The sequence below is a fragment of the Papaver somniferum genome, unplaced genomic scaffold (genome assembly GCF_003573695.1).
Source record: "Papaver somniferum cultivar HN1 unplaced genomic scaffold, ASM357369v1 unplaced-scaffold_22, whole genome shotgun sequence".
NCBI classification, from domain to species: Eukaryota; Viridiplantae; Streptophyta; class Magnoliopsida; order Ranunculales; family Papaveraceae; genus Papaver; species Papaver somniferum.
The window spans coordinates 4302523-4321000 of record NW_020632152.1 but is presented as its reverse complement, the minus strand read 5'-3'; the positions used below and the strand labels follow the sequence as shown (position 1 = coordinate 4321000).

Here is an 18478-nt window from a genome sequence, read left to right as displayed (position 1 = left end):
ACAATCTAATGATGGTATTTCTTACGTTCTTTGGAAGAATCGATCTAACCGCAAGTGGCAAGAATTGCTGCATAAGAACATGGTAGTCATGTGATTTGAGACCAATCAACTTGCCATCTTTTAGCGACACCAGACTGCTAAAATTAGAACAGTACCCTTGTGGAACCTTCAACTCGTACAATGTTTTGCAAAACTTCACCTTCTCTTCTTTCGTCAATGTGTAGCAGGCAGGAGGAAGATACATCCTTTTTCCTGCAACAACAGGTTCTAACTCAGGCCTTATCTTCAAATCATTCAAATCCATGCGAGCTTTATAACCATCTTTCGTTTTTAAAGGATCATTAAGCAATGTCCCTACTAAACTCTCGCACACATTCTTCTCTATATGCATCAGATCAAAATTATGTTGGACAAGATTGTATTTGAAGTATTCAAGCTCTTTTTCCCAAATTGACAATTTCTTCAGATTAGATGAATCCTCGTCCTCAAACTCCGACCTTGTTGATTTTCCCAATGTTCTACCGCCATTACCTTTCTTTCCCCATGCATTTTCAATTGACTTCGCCTCTTCAAACCTTTGTAACCCACTCACTGGTTCAGGAGCCACACCGAATTCTTGATTGCCATCAAATGGCTTCATTTGATATCTGTAACGATGGCCAGACGGTAACCATTTTCTATGACCAGTGTATGAAACTTTTTTAGAGTACTTAAGCCATGTGGAGTGTGTATTCACACCACATGTTGCACAAGCATCATATCCACCAACAGTACAGCCACTCAAATTGCCGAGTGCAGGATAGTCACTTATTGTCCACAAAACTACAGCCCTTAATGTGAACCTTTCTTGTTTGTAGGCATCATACGCTTCGACACAAGTATAGCTCTGGTCAATACCATAGCGGAACAAATCATATCTTACTTCGCTTTCAGTTTTACGACAATGGTTAACACATATTTCACATGGACAAAAGATTTTCTTTAGTTTCCTTCTCCGTGCATCTTGAGTAGCAACTTTGATAAAATCGTTAACTCCTGCTCTGTATTCGGGTGATAATCTATCCATTCTCATCCAAATTTTGTCCATTCTGAATGCTTGAGCAATGCCCCTTCTTATCAAGTTTATTCTCGCAGATTCTGTGTAAATGAATGTTGTAGGACAAAACCCTAACAATCACCAAACAAACACCCAAATTAGATAAACAAAATCACAAATATTAAAATTTTAGAAAAGTAAAGCAAACTTTGGGTCACTTTTCTACCTGCGGTCCTTACTCTCCAGGACGTTCTGCACCCAAAATATTTACAAGGGCATCTGTATTAGCTTCACAGACAATTGTACCCTCTTTGATCTTTTTCGAGCAGTCATCCTGTTACAAAACCAAAATTTTGCACACATTACAAATTAGGATAACTACTTACTTTGTACAAACACGAATTTCATCGGTTTTATATTCCCAATTTTCATTTTGGCGTGCAAGTATCCCAATTTTAATTCTCGTGGAGGGGGTGCATCACCTGTTTTCTTTCTTTCCCTTTTCTGAACAACAAATACATTAATATCAGTATGATGCTTATGTTGAATAATACTATGTTTCATCTAAAATCTTATATCAACAGAGCAAAAAACAAAACTGAAGTTAGAAATTTCTGAAGGAGATACCAATCTCTAGTAAAAAACAGAAAAAAAAAATGAGAATCATGTATACACAAGCTCTCTCAGCAATAAATTTCAACATTTTGCTAGAAAAAAAAAACAAGTTATGAACGCATACCTTAAAAAAATGATGAGTTAGGGGAATGATTAAGAGCTTATGTCTCTTCTTCTCAAGCACATTTAAGGGGATTCACGACCCTACAATAAAGTAGGAAAACCCTAACAATGAGTAAACAAAAACACAAAATTAGATAACCAAAAACTCAAATTTAAAACTTAAGAAAAGTAAATCTAATAAAGGGTTAGAAATAAGTCAGATCTAAAAGAAAAATGAGTTAGATTGAAGATTTAGAGATTACCTTGTTGACGGAAGTTACAATGGAGACGATTTCACTGTAAAATTAAAAAAACCCAATACTATCACCATACGAATTCGAGTAATTCCAGTACTCGAAACAGGATGTTTCTAAGATGAAGAAATAGGAAACGAATATTAAGTTAAACTAAAATTAGTGGGGAAACTGGGGGAGGTGCCTTCTAGATTCTTCGATCCCGCCATTACAGGGTATAACGGGGAGGATTGAGAATACATTAATCACCACGATGAATTCTCTCCTAATAAAAGAATAAAATAAAATAAATGGAAAGAGAATATAAGTATTATGCAGTTTACATTAGAACGAGCACGTGTATAAGTATTTCATGGGACATTTTGGCAAAAATAAAAATTCTCACACCATGCACAAAATCCCACTTGTAATCCAAAATATTAAGGCATAAATATTGGTTGAAGAGTAAGGTCTCTAAACAACAATAAATTTATGGTTGGTTTGTTTCAGAATTCACTGTTTTTAGGAACTAATAATCCTATGGGATTATAAATTTTGGATTCATGTAATTTTTTGTGTGTTTGGTAACTCAATAAAAATTCCTAGAATTTATAGGATGTGTTTGATAACAGAGAAAGGAAACAATTCCATGGAAAGTGTTTCCATGAAATCAGTTTCCCGGAGGAGGCAAGGAAAGACTTTTCATGAAATTTCACGGAATTGAGTTTAAAAAATACCTTAGGTTACGCTTTTATTGGAATTCCATGGAAATAAATTTTTGACCAAACGGCGGAAAACACGCTATTTCCATGGAAAGATGGCTAATTCCATGGAATTAACTCCCAAACACAGCCATAGAGTTTCTTTTATTAAACTCATCATTGACTTCAAAAGAAGTTATTAGAATTCGTCGATTAGGGTGAACCTTAGTCAAAGAGATAAAATAATGTAGCCTCATACTAAAAATGGGGGAAGGAAACCTCTTGATTTCATTAATATGTCAAAATTGAATACATCAATTCCAAATACTTCAAAGATGGGAACAATAAAAATTTACATATATCTTGTTTTATAGATGAAACTGGTATTTGAAATATGGCATGTGAAATAAATTCCTGCCATTTGAATTTGTCTTCTACATTAAGATTAAAATTTCTCGGAGGAGAATAATATGCCCTATTTAATTTTTCTTATTCTTTAAGAGTAAAGTGTCCCAGAAGGGAATAGTATCCCCAAATCATCGCTATCACGATCACTTCTTGTTAGCCATGTACCTTCAGAAAATCATAGAATCATGGCCGCTTTTAAAAAAATGTTACTGATGACATATCTGTGATGAAAGCAATCAATGGAAACGCCATTACGGCTGATATAATCTTCTAATTGGCATATAAGAGCCATTGGATGACCAATCAATTGATAAAAAAATACATATCATAATCATAGTTACTACTGATCTAGATTAGATTGATGAGTTATTTCTTTACTGGCATGATCATACCCTTGGCATATCCCCTTTTGCTATTAGTTGGCCAAGTATGTGTACTATTGTTATGTGGTTCATTTGGAAGTTAAAGTATGATGTAATCTTCAAGAGTATTACTATACAGATTTGAATAAAGTTATTACGGATGCTAAAAGAATGATTAACACTTATATTGCTCCCCTTTATTGATTAAAAAAGTGAATAAAGATGTTAAAATTCTTAAAGAAGTGATCTTCTTGAAGACTGTCGGAATTTGCTTTCTAGTTGTCATTCTTTTAAAATTGTGTGTATTACTATAAGACGTGTTAAAAAACAATCTAGCAGACCGACTTGCACGTCGGGCTAGAAAATACTGTGTCAAGGATATTTGGATCTCCTTTCCTTATTTTTTGGATAGTCTTGTTAGGAAGGAATCCTTAACTGGAAGAAGTCTTAATGAACCCTTAATGAACCCTCCGCTTCGTTAAATCTAAGGTAACTTTCTCACCAAAAAGAAGAAGGAAGAAGTCCTTTGAAACCTATCACAGACTCGAAACTTGTGACCCATAATCATCCATGCAATACAAACTTTAAGTAATGTGACCCGAAATCCACTTTCTATCTCAAGCATTTCCTCATAACCCGAAACCTACATTTGACCGGAGATATGGTTATTCACCCAAAGTCATCAAGTGATTCAAAACTTGGACAATATAACCCAAAACATAAACTTAGCTAGAGAATCTCCAATGCAACGGGCCAAGGTTTTAAAAAAGCATGACATATAGGATTTAATATCTTTTTCACCAAATTTTCATATCCAATGCAAGGATGAAGGTCATATAGAAAAATGACATGACTAAGTGGGGGTAAAGTAGAAAGTCTGATCTAGACTTTCTTCATAACCCTGGGTCTTCAGTCTAAAATCTAAATCATCTTTTGTCTCTAAATTTAAATAAAAGGTGTTAATAAGACCTTGAGATTTTTTTCTCTTTTCTCTCTTTCTCTTCCCTTTATAAAAAACAACCCTAGAACCGTTTTGCACAAATTTGTTCCCTTTGGGCTAGATTTGAGCAAAGATTCTTTTTCTTTTCAAGTTTTTGGTAGTAGTAGGTAACTGAATAAGATGCGTTTACATCACTTTTCGTGTTTTTGACATATTTCTTCGCCGTTTTGGGGCGATTTTCTTCGTCGTTATGGGGAGAGTTTTTCAAATAATGGTTGGTTCATGGCTTGCTATTCTCGAATAAAAACATCGACGATTCATTATGACGTCTTTTTCTATCGGCATCTGCGTTCGTGTGGATCGACAAGTTTATTCGAAAACTACTCCTTTATTTTAGGAGCATCTCTTATCGAAGAAGAATATAATCAGATTAAATGGTCAGAATTTACTTGCAACATAACATCATCTCTCCCTTATACATAAAAAGAAATTGGATATCATTACGGTTTATTGTTCTTTCCCTTCGCGATATACTTATAGATGTCCTTATTTGTATTAGGGTCTTAATTATCTTGCATTTTAATGTTTTTGTTATTCTTGTAAGCGAACATGTGATCCCTATTTTGATTTGTATGTATTGAAATATGTTAATTATCTAAAAAGTCTTATCTTTATTTTGTTTTGCCATTTAGCAATAACTCACACTCAATTCCATGCTCCCAAAATTGAGCACTTTGACCAAAAATATTCTCACTCAATTAGTACATGCCTCACATGTGATCGAAACACATGTTGTCAGAATCTATCTTTGGTTTAAGTAATCACGGAAACCTGTTAAGTTTTCCTTCACACAGATCCCCCTTTTAAAGTTTCTCTCATGCGCAGTGAAGGATATCCTATTCAAAATGAATTATGAGCACCATTTGCATTATAAATTTAGATTAAAATTAAAACAAAAAGAAGAGAGAAGAAAATGAACACAATATCAGACAGTTAAGACTTAGGAACACCATTTGCATCATAGCTGCACCAATCCTTTAAAGTTCAAACTAAAATAAGGAGCTAGGGAAGACAGTATTTAAAACGTCATTAAATTAATTAATTCAAACTAAACAACAATTTTTTTCTCAATACTTCTTAAGAATTGGTGAAAAAACATCAAATTGTTTTCTCATACTTCTCAAGAATTGGTGAAATATAATCCATCCACTCCCTTTTGATTTCATCAATTTCTGTCGCATAGTTCATCCCCGACTTAAACATCTGCAGTCAAAGAGTTCAAACACATGTAAGCTCTGTTAAAAACATTTTTAGTATCACATCGTGGAAACATATTGAGCTGCATGAAGAAGTTGAATCACTACCTCCTTAGGGTTCCTCATTGAAGTGTCATAACTTTCTATAATGTGCTTCATATATAGCATCACAAAAAATCCACACTCCCAATCTCCTTTTTGTTTAGGGTTGTGCTGCATGTATCAATTCTACGTATTTGAAACATACTCTTTAAGAGTTAACAAAATAATGGTAAAATAATGGTATTAATCTTAAGTTTCTTTTTCTTACCTTCACGTCCACCCAGAATACTTTCTCTTCAGATCGCTTGACACCTAATTTTCTTAAAGCTTTTGAAACACTGGTGAAGAACAAAGAGATATATTTATTAAAAACTGGATACTAGTTTCACAAATCCTTCAATGGAAGTGCCATGAGTTTAAGCATTTTTCCTTCTATGCATACAAAAAAGTTCAAACCCAAAATCAACTTACGTGCTCATTTGCTCCTCTAGTTTGTATCTACACTTCTCATCCAACGAATTTAAGTAATAAAATATCCCATCGAAAAATACAATTAGTACCCAATGAATTCTACAAAGTGAACAGAGAATAAGTTAGTATATGCAAGTATGCAAAAGCAATGTCAGCAACACCAGATGATATCAAAGAATACCTTAACTATGCTTCAAAAAAAAAAACAAGGATACCCTAACTCTAATAGTTTTTTTTACTTGATATGCAAATTAAGGTTAAATTCTGAAGAAAAAAAATATATCTAAATTCGAGATGAATAATGCAATGCATCTTCCGCTTACCCTGTATTACAAGGAATAAATATGTATTTTCGACTCGGCACTGAATCTTTCAGTCTATTTAATACACTTTTCACGAGTTCTGTTTTATTGACTGAAAAGTGAACTGCCGCTGGATTCATAAATCCGAACTTGGTTTTGCGTGCATCGCCATCCAATTTTTCATACAAAAATCTAGGAACAAATAAAAACACGAGTTCCAATAGCATACCATTAGCTAGTCAAAAAGAAGTAATTATTTATGAAAGCAACAATCAACAGAGACTTACCGGATGAATAAGACTATAGCATTGTTCGTAAGTTTCTGAGACGTGCAAACAAACTCAATATCTTCTAGTGCCATATGTATAGGCACATCTACAGTTTGACCAAACACATCGCGATGCAACTCAACTTTGATCGCAGCCCTGCTTCTGAACACTTCTTTTGCTCTCTTAACAAATTCATCAAATGCATCCAATCTCGTTCGCCCCTGCAATAAAAAAGTTCAAGTACAAGACGACCAACACCTAAAAGAGATATTAAACTACGCTGTAAATGATTTCATAATTGAAAAAAATAGAGATTAAAATACATTTCCGACAAGGACCACCAAGTGTTTTGGCCATTGAACAACACTTTCACGGGCATCATACACAGTAACAATATCACCAGATGGATATGGAAGTATTGCAGTTTTTATCTCCACAAAATCCACCGACACACGCAAACAATCATCACGCATTTTTTTTCCATGAATCATTTTTGAGTCGCTGTGAATAACATGTCCCAGCGCAACAACCCTGCTGATTTTGTCGTACAATTCACACGGATGGCTCTACATGACAAATATAAAATTATATTTGGAGTTATCTAGTTTCAGATGAGAACGCCATTAGTAGGGGGTCTTTAGATTAAGAAACTTACCCTGTTAGAAGGCGGATGAGGTGGTCCTGTTGGTGGCTGCAGACGTCATATAATAACATATGAATGTCCTGCATAATCAATTAATCTGGTTTGATTTCTAACAAATTAAACAACTCACCTGTGCAACCACTTTTTTTGAGGACAGCATCGTATTAGGTACCTAGATAAATTAAATGAGTAACAAAATCAGGATAACCAAAATAAACTATGATTTATCACCATATCATAATTAGGTACAAGATTCCAAACATTTGAGGATAAAAAATGTAGAAAAGAAACCGAAAAAACACTCACTTGGGCGGGCGCTTTAAGAGAGGCCGGGATAGATGTACTGTTCAATTCTTGAGACGTCTTTCTAGCATCCAGTTTAGAGCTTTTGGCCCCATTATGTCTCTAAAAAATTGATATCCAACGAAAAAAATTTATCATTCTCAATATATCCTGATTGGTTACTGCAACTCGATTACGACAAAGGTATTCGTACACAAGAACAATAAGTATATGTCTAAAGTTCAAATTTTGACAAACCCGAATATTTTGGGCCTTTCCTTTCGGATCGTGAACAGCTTCCCCCCAAGTTTCAGCTAAGTCCTTATCCTCAGCACCCTGAAAAATTTGCAATGCCATTTCCATTAAGGTGTTCAAAAACGATCAAACCAGATTAACCCAATTCATCCGGGTTCATGATACCCAATTAACTTCATCATAACAAATATTAACTTGTATTTACTTCTTCATAACTTTCTATGTTCAGCATACTATCTATATTCTATTTAATTAGAAATATAAATAAAAAAACAACTCACTAAGGCAGGGACATTTTCTGAGGACATCATAGGTGGCTGAATCGTATCATATTGGGATTTGCCCAATAATTCTTTGAACTGAAGGAATTGTTTCTGCAATTTTCTCTCTGTGTCTAGTGACTGTTCCTCCAATTGTTGTTGGAATTCTTTTCTCAAGTTCTCTTCACTTATTCTTGCTTGCACATCTTTCACTCTTAGTTGCTCTTCCAGTTCTCTGATTTTATTCAGATTATCTTTATTTGATGATCCACGTTGTCGAGGAGTGTCAAAATACTGACTATGGGTCACTCTTGTACCTGCAGCCCTTACTCTTCCACCATGTTCTTCACCCAAAATCTTTACAAGGGCATCTGTCTTACCTTCACAGACAATTGTACCCTCTTTGATCTTTTTCGAGCAGTCATCCTGTTACAAAACCAAAATTTTGCACACATAAAGAGTTAAACTGGATATCTACTTATTTTGAAATAGAACTTGTGTATAATTAAATTGAAGTTGTCTATCTTACAATTTGAGCAGCAACTTCACCAATCTCATCAGTCTTATACTCCCCATTTTCATTTTGGCGTGCAAGTATCCATAATAATTCTCGTGGAGGGGGTGAATCACTTGTCCACTTTCCTTCTCTTTTCTGTACAACAAATACATTAATATCAGTATGATGCTTATGTTGTATAACACTATATTTCATCTAAAAGCTTATGTTGACAGAACACAACAAAATTGAAGTTAGAAACTTTGGAAGCAGATAGCGAACTCAAGTAAAAAACAGAAGGAAAAAAAATGAGAATGTATACACGAGCTCTCTCAGCAATTAATTTCAACATTTAACTTCACAAATTAAAAAAAAAAACAAAAAAACTTATGAATGCAAACCAGTTTGTCCTTTAATCCAGCATAGGTCCTTCGTCCCATCCTATGCGGATATTTGTGGTGAGCTTGTACCGTTTGCCAATTTCAGACAACTCCTGAAAATTAAAAATGTATTAGCTCTATATAGTAACAAAATAATTCTCGACCCAATCTTGTTTAGCTCAATTGACATACCTTGCCTTTGTCGCTCAATCTCCGTTTTACAAACTCTTTCCATTCTTCTTGTTCTACAAAACCTCTTAAATCTGAAGGAACATTCTTAAGCTTTTTTCGGCTTTTTTCGAATGGGGTAACATGCTTTGCAGCAGTTCGTTTCCTCCATCCTCGCCACAAGTCAGAAAATTGTCTCAATACATCTTTCCTCTTTGATTCGTCGAGATCAAACTTAAACTGGAGGTAAATAAACATCGACTAAGTGATATATATATATATATATAAAACATTGGTAGGGATTTTAACATTGGGCATTTCATTAATTAATACATACCGTTACGTCCTCCCATAACTTTTTCTTCACTACAGGTGGAACTTCTTTCCAACAGGTATACTTCAGTCCAAGACTTGGACCAACTTCGCTGCCTATGTAACTTGAGAGCAAGCAACCATTTTTACCGGTTGCTTGGTTGGCTTCATCATAAGTAACAGTCCGCCTTTCACCATTAGTATCCCTTAAAAGCTTTGGTAATCTTGTCTTACCCCGCTTTCCTTTATTTGCATCCACGTTATCTTCACTTGAAACTTGAGATCAAACAAAACAGAAAAGAAAAACGAATTAATAAGTGTTTGGCGCGGTACAACCTTAAGGAGCTTTATATTGTCAATTTTTTTTGGTCCAATCAACCATGTATACTGCAAGAAAACACTTAAACAACAAACCTGATTGTTCGCTGTGGGAAACTGACTGCTGTTCGCTGTGGGAATCTGAATACTCTTGAAGCCCGCCATCAGACTCCGTGTCTGAAGTATCCATGAAATGAGGTGCAAGAATAGATAATATATAAGCTGCTAGGAGCAAAAAATTACAAACATATCCAAGAACAGATAATATCTGAAGTTCGAGATTACTAGTAAAGACAATAATAAAAAATTACAAACATATCCAAGGTGCTATTACTAATGAGAGATCGGCTAGTATTTGCTATTACTAATGAAAATAGATTTCTATTCAATTTTAGCATGAAAAAATGTGGTTAACTAACGAGAGACCGGCTAGTATTTGTTAAAATGAAGCACTTTCACTATACCAAATATCATAACCATTCAAGCCATTTAGCAATCAAATGAAGAATTCAACTTAAACTGGTACGAAATTCACGTCCTGCAACAGCTTAGAGTATGCACTACAGACCCTGTCTTCCTTTTCTTCTTTAATTGTGGTCAATGCAGAGGTCTCCCTGACACCTGATATCACTAGCCCCTTAGTTACTTACTCTAATCCTATAAAAACAACTAAAAGGAAAGAGATGCAACAGATATAAAAGACAACAAATAAAGAAACGCAAAACCAAAGGTAACAACACTTAATCTTTTCTTTCTAAAATACTGAAAGTGTGTGAATCAGGCAGTATCCCATTATTTGACATTTCACCAAGCACCTTGTATGCATGGCCCATTGATCGGAGTAGTATAAGATACCGAATTCGGAGAATGATCCCAAGACAAATATAAGAGAAAGATTTGATTTTAGGAGGGGAATACCTTGTAATCAACTGTTTACGCTTTCACCTTTCAATATATTAGTTTCAGGGAAATGGAAGGATTTTGCTTGATTAACATCAGATAGAGAAAACAACTTGCAGTTGGCTTCACGTAATCTCTTCAAAACTGCTGCAGTTTCAAAAAAGGAAATGATGGAGAGAAAATAGGGAGTGGAGTGGTGTTGATCGTGGGATACCAAAATTGGCAGTAAATTTGAAATGGGTACATCATAGGCGCGGGTATTAAACAGTTGCATCAGACACGATTTAATGTAAGCCGTGTCCAATAAAAAATCTCCGTGAGATCTCATCGATCAATAAAATCTTCGGTAGAATTAGCTGAATGGATAAATTAGTTAGGGATTGATAACAAGGGAGAATGGGTTTTGATTTCGAATTGAAATTTGGCAACAGGGGAGAATGGGATTGATAGCAGGGGAGAAATTAGGTTTAGAAACGGGAGTTGTGCTTCATCTTCCAGGCTAGAACCTTGTCCCCCCCTTTGTGAATTTCGTTTGTATCGAAACCAAGGTCCTAAATCCACAACACGTCTCTGGAGATAAATACGTGTCCAATTTACTATCTCGGCTATCAATTAAATACTGCCCAATTTACACGTCTCTGGAGATAAGTACGTTTGTAAAACCGGGTCTATTAAGTATCTAGAAATCTAGTGTCTCGGCTAAAATGAATGCCGGGACTAAAGATATCGTAAATAGTCCCGGACCTTTATATCCCCGAGACGAACTCAATTTTGGTCACGTGTTTACATAAAACCGTGACAAGGTCAACCGTGACTAAAACCCCTTATTGTACTAGTGAAAAGTATCTCAAGGAGTTAATATCTCTCTCTTGATTTGATTTTTACTCAAGCTAAAAACAATAGCGAGTCTTTATCAAATACAAGGAATACTTGGACAGTACCAAAGACCAATGACCAAGGATCAAACAATATCAATCAACCACCAAAGGTTGGATTTCCAATTGATGATCACGAATGCACAACCTGTATTATTTCAATTATATAAAATATAATGCGGAAAAGAAATAACACAGACACCAGAAATTTTGTTAATGAGGAAACCGCAAATGCAGGAAAAACCCCGAGACATAGTCCAGATTGAATACACACTGTATTAAGCCGCTACAGACACTAGCCTACTGCAAACTAACTTCGTACTGGACTATATTTGAACCCCAATCAGTCTCCCACCGATCCAAGGTACAGTTTTACTCCTACGCCTCTGATCCCAACAGGATACTACGCACTTGATTCCCTTAGCTGATCTCACCCACAACCAAGAGTTGCTGCAACCCAAAATCACAGACTTGATAATAAACAGACCTGTCTCATACAGAAAAGTCTATCAAAGGATATATCTGTCTCACACAGATAAACCCTAGGTTTTGTTCCGTCTTTTGATATAAAATCAAGGTGAACAGGAACCAATTAATAATATAGTCTTATATTCCCGAAGAACATCCTAGATTAATCAATCACCTCTCTACACGACTACACAGGTGGTTTGTCGAGGAATCACAAATAGTGAGACGAAGATGTTTGTGACTTCTTTATCTTTCCTATCGGAGAACTCTCACGATCTCAAGCCAATCAATCGATTGTACTCATACGATAGAAGATCCAAGATCAGATCACACAACTACGATAAAGTAGTATCGGTCTGGCTTCACAATCCCAATGAAGTCTTTAGGTCGTTAACCTGATTTTAGAGAAGAAAATCAAAGGTTAATGGATCTAGCGGGCGCACTAGTAGCACACAGACGTGTGGGGATTAGTTTTGCACAATGCTAGATGTTTCCTTTATATAGCCTTCAAATTAGGGTTTTGCCTTGGTTACAAAGCAATCCTTATTCACCGTTAGATGAAAATCTGATTTAGATTCAAGCTAATATTTCTCAACCGTTAGACCGAAAAATTAGCTTGTAACACACACTTGGGTAAAATTTTTTACTGGGTTTGTGAAAACCATGCCCAAACGTGTACGTGTATGTTGGTTTAACATAGTAACCCAAAAAGGTTAACCATATGAGCATTTCATATTAACCTTGTTCTTCTTCAGCATAACTAGTTCAATTGTCTCAAATGAACTAGTTAAAGAGTTGTTCAATTTCTATGAGATCTTATGTAACTACACAAGACACAATTGAAATAAAGATGATTCGATTGAATCAGCTCATGAACATTATTGACACGCGGAGAATCGAAGGAAAAAAGGGAGCAGTTAGCATCAAAAGAGTATCTCAATAAAAGGGATAGAGAGCGACAGTTCGAATAAAGTTCCCCTCTTATAGGCGGCTGGAAAATCCAAAAAATTTGAATGTCCCGAAATTCAAGGGGAAGTTATTGCATGAAAGGACATGTAGGGACCACCCAATCGGTGCGTGCAAAATTGGCGGCGTAACGAAAGTTTTCTTCCACTTCTACCAAACGGTAGAAGATGAAAGAAAAGGGGAAAACTGTGAATACCAATATTCTGTGGAGCACGTGTCACGATCTTAGTGTCCGCATATATACCTAATTGTGTAGCCTTCGCTAAACAGAAAAGCCTGAGTAACAAGGGATACCTCCGCAGATCTACTTTATCTCATCCCAAGAAAGAAGGCGTGAACGGTCAAGATAAGGAAGGAAAAATCCTAGTCTATATAGAGTCAGCTGGCGAGGGGACAGAGGTAGATGACGTATCCAATCAGCATTAAATGCTCAAATCTCTTATCTACACGCATGAGTCTAGGCACGTGGAGAGAGGAAGCGTGGCAGAACCCGATTGGCGGAAGCTGGCGGTGAACGAAGGTACAACATGTACTAAGGTTGGGTAGTTCCCGAAGGAACGTGGGCCAGCTGAGGTGGCGAAATATAACTGGAGAAAGTACGCGGTGGACGAAGGTACCATTGGTACGAAAGGTATATCAACAGATGATGGACCCAGAGGCAGCAAAGATATATCTGGAGCAAGAGGGGCTATAAATATCAAGCTTCACCAACAAACTAAGGGCATTCAATATCTAGGAGAAGATTTAGTCTTAAGCTTATACCTCTTTAATGTTTAGAACTTAAGTGTTTACTTCAACTTGAGTTTTCTATATTACTTTGGGAAGCATTTAAGATCTTTTTAACCACCACAACTTAATACAAAAACAAGCACTCATTACCCCGTGGATGTAGACAAATGTCGGACCACGTAAATCTCTTTTGTCTCATGATAACTTAGAAACTTTTACATTATACTTGTGTTCTTCGTTGTTATTGTGATCTTAGATATCATTTATTACTTGGAAATATCGGTTCAACGGAGGTATCAATACTACTTAGTATCATATCCTCAGACCTGTATACATTACGTAAACTACGGGAAAACGAGTAGTCACAGTTTGGCGCCCACCGTGTTTTGCTCACAAACCTGAGTTTAGGCACAGTTTTACATTTTACTTATACATCTTTTGAAACGAAGGGATATGTGTTTCACCGATGAATCTCACTCTCTAGTGATTCGTTCATCCATTATTTGTGTATGTTTTTGAGTTCATAGCCTCTAAAAATGTGCCTCATTACAGATCCACAACAAATCTTTCAAAAAACATACTCACAAAATTCCAAAATGTTTGTTTTATACTAAAACAACCTTTCTTAAACAAAGCGCATCATAGATTTGAGAACCTTTGACTGACAAAGGAATCTCAATAAAATTTTAAAGATAAAAGATCTTCCAACGCATTTAATAGCCTTGTTTTTCACAAGATCTGACACCCCCATTTTTATTGGTTTTCGACATTTTAAGGTTGTATTTTCCAAGGATGCCATAAGCATTTAATACCCGTATGTCAAAAACATTATTTCAGTCCTTTTTCTGAAAAAGCTGCTTAACAGTCTTCTGTGTCAGAGCATTAATAACTACTTTTAACGAAGGTACCCAAGTAGCAGACTTCTTCGATTTTTCTGTAACCGCAGGATAACCAAAGTTGAAGGCATGCAGAAAACAACTGATGTACCAACAAGCTCACGACCAGCTATCACAAGAGGGAGATCCCAAAAGCCGTCTCAAGCAAACCAAAGGAATGAAGCGGAGGACGGACAAAGCGAAATAGTAAGAAGAACAGTTGCTAACAAATCGCCTATTCCTGCTGAAGGGATGGGGCAAACATCAGGAGCTCAACCAATCTACGGAATGCCATTACCGGAGCATGCTACAGCTACGAAGCCACCTGCGGCCAACGCAGGGATACCCAGAACCTTAGCTCCTACGGGGCAAGGGTTGGGAAACCTAACTCCAATTCAGATATATCCATACGCACCAATTATAGAGGAAGGAGTGGAAAACTCTGAAGATCCAGCAGACATCACTCCTCAACGAAGACCAAATGGCGGCACAAATAACAGCTTTGTTACTCCGAAACAAGAAAAACGAAGATGCAATGCACGAGATGGCCCAAGAGAACCAGAACCTCAAAGGTATGTTAGACATACAAGTCGAAGGTTCCCAAACTCACCCTCCATAACCGAGGCGTGAAAATGGGGCTATCTCAGGAAGAGGAAGGGTGGATCTCAACCCACCAAAGGCAAATCATCCTAAGGGAGCTAGGAGAGCGCACCATGATCCAGATGAAACGGATTCAACATACAAGGCCTCTAAAACCTACTACGACGAAGCATTTTCCAAAGATGCTCACAATGTGAACATGGTCATGGAGCAAATGGAGAAAATGCGGAAGGAGATCCGAGGCCTAAAAACTGGCCGCGTAGGCGCAAGACTAGACGAAGTACTACAAGACTAGACGAAGTACTACAGGAGGCAACCACGTCACCACTATTCTTTCGCATTTTGAGGGAAACCATCCCTCCGAAATGCCCGGTACCTACGTTCCAAGCATACAACAGTACCTCAGATCCCGCAGCCCACCTACGGTATTACACTCGTGTCCTTTCCCATTGGGAAAGAAACGAGGTGGTACTTTGTAGGTACTTCCCAGCAAGCTTAACGGGATCAGCACTGGCCTGGTATGACAACTTACTAGAAAACTCAATTGACTCCTTTTAGCAATTATCTACGGTGTTTTTGGAGACATACATGTACAACAAATCAACAAAGGCGGGGTTAGATAGGCTATTTTCTTTAGCTATCGGTCCCCGGGAGACACTGATGCAGTACACAGACAGGTGGCAAAAGACATGCCAAGAAATTGGAAAAGTCAATCCAGAAATTAACATAAATTGCTATAGTACGGACTTGATAGAACCTCGGCCATCTTCGTGGAGCTTCACAACAGAGCCCTCGATTCTGAAGGCGAGCTCAGGGTCGTCCAGGACCGTTACATCAGACTCGAAGAAATCCAGAAGGACAAACTCTTGGCACAAGCAAAGGAAACAACGGCTCCGCAACGAACTAACTCTCTGGAACCAATTCCGGAGGTATCCAAGCGACAAAACGAAGCTGGGGGCAGAACCAATTCTCGAGACAAGCGATCCAAGCATGGAGACGGAAAACGAGGAAAATGAAGAGAAGAATTTATGGATAAGGTCTACACGAAGTTAAACACAACTTTCTCTCACATCCTAAGCAAGGAGGGAGCAAAGCCAGGCTTTCCTTACCCTAATACTAGGGGAAAGCATCCAGAAAAGACAAAGGAGTCTAAGGAGTATTGTGCGTACCACCAATGCTACAGACATACTACTGATACATGCTACCACCTGCGCAACGTGATCCAAAGATTCATCGACGAAGGCAAATTCATGGAGTACGTACAACTGCAGCCAGCGGAGACTGAGGAGATCCCAAAGAAAAGGGTAGAACTACCTCAGGATGGAAAATACATCAACATGATCACCTTCTCCTGCGGAGGTCAAGAATAAATGCTCGAAGATATCCTCGAGTTAGATCGAAAAAGAAAGAAGATTGAATCCCATGAAGTGTTCAAGCTAAGTGGACCACCCACTAGCACTTGGGAGGACTGGATGGCCACGCCATTAACCTTTTGAACAATGGACGTCAACCAGGAGGTTGAAATGCACAACGATCCACTAGTGATCACTCTTCTAATATATGGATGGAATGTTACGAAGGTCCTTGTGGATGGGGGCAGTTCGTTAAACGTGTTATTTTACGAACCCTACCTACGCATGGGTTTGACATCAGAACAAATGGATTCTTCCACTTGCACAATATATGGTTTTAATGGAGCAGTCTCAAGACCGAAGGGAGAAATCGTCTTGCAGGTACACGCAGGACCCTTAGTAACCAGTACACGCTTCTGTGTGTGGACGCACCTTCGCCCTACAACGTAATCATGGGCAGACTATGGGTCCATCGACTGCGAGGAACAACTTCGACGTATCACCAGTACCTACGCTTTCCTACACCTATGGGTGAAATGGAAATCAAAGGCGACCAGCAAGACGCAAGGCTATGCAATCTAGCGGAAATCAGACTCAACGAAGAAAGAACTGCTACTCAACAACATGAAAGAAAGAGACGTAAGGCAAATACCAAGGAAGTACAGGACACACCTCCTCAGTACCCAAATCGTCTCAGACCCGGAGACAAGCACCTCCACCACTCCAGGCAGATGTCTCCGCCAAATGACAATTACAGAAAAGCACTCCTCAAATCTGCTCACCGGTAGAACCAACAAAGAAAATCAACATCGGGACGGAGGCAGAACCAAAGATGCTCAACATCGGAACTTTGCTTGATGAAGAAGGAGATGCAACTACAAAGGCTACTAAAAGAATACGCAGATGTCTTCGCATGGTCAATGAAGACATGTCGGGAATCGATCCGAATTTGGTCTCACACCACCTTCGGCTCAGACCGGAGATACCACCGTTCAAACAACGCATACGTAAAGTGGCAGACATCTACCACGAAGGGGTGGAAAAAGAGTTGCAAAAGTTACTTGCAGCTGGATTTGTAAGAGAAGTCAAATAACCCACTTGGATATCAAACATGGTCATTGTTCCTAAGCAGAACGGAGGTGTACGCATTTGCATCGACTTTAGCAATCTCAACAAGGCGTGCCCCAAGGACAGCTACCCACTGCCAAATATTGACCAGCTGGTCAATGCAACCGAAGGCCACCAAAGGCTATCCTTCATGGATGGATACTCAGGATATAACCAATAGCCCTTGTGGAAGAAGATCAGGAGCATACTGCGTTCTTTACCCAACGAGGCGTGAATTGCTATACAAGGATGCCTTTTGGACTAAAAAACGCAGGGACAACATACCAACGAGTAGTAGACAAAATCTTCAAGCCATGGATAGGAAAGATACTGGTGGTCTACGTAGACGACATGCTCGTCAAGAGCAAAGAAGCAAAAAACCATCTCTCGGAACTAAGGGAGATGCAGGTGAACCCGAACAAATGTACGTTCGGAGTTACCTCAGGAAAATTCTTGGGTTACTTGGTCACCAAGCGAGGAATCGAAGTAGACATTGAAAGGGTCAGAGCAATAATGGAGATGCCATCTCCGCAAACACTAAAAGGAGTGCAAAAGTTAAATGGAATTTTAGGTTCCATGGGAAGATTTCATATCAAGATCATCAGATAAATGCAAAGCATTTTTTGACACACTAAGGAAAGGAAGCAGGTTCACATGGACCGAAGAGCGCGAACAAACTTTTCGCAAGATCAAAGAGTACTTAGTATCAGTACCCATCTTGCAGAAACCGGAGCCAGGCGAAATACTCACGCTAT

General features: G+C 37.8%; 1 long non-coding RNA gene across 1 annotated transcript; it reads right to left on the bottom strand.

Annotated features, from left to right (window-relative positions):
• Window positions 1-9251: 9251 nt before the first annotated feature.
• Window positions 9252-10019, bottom strand: LOC113340464. Its single transcript, XR_003355486.1, has 3 exons — window positions 9948-10019; window positions 9559-9809; window positions 9252-9461 (listed from the first exon to the last, which is right to left on the bottom strand). It is a non-coding gene; the product is annotated as an uncharacterized LOC113340464 (long non-coding RNA).
• Between the last annotated feature and the right edge of the window lie 8459 nt (window positions 10020-18478).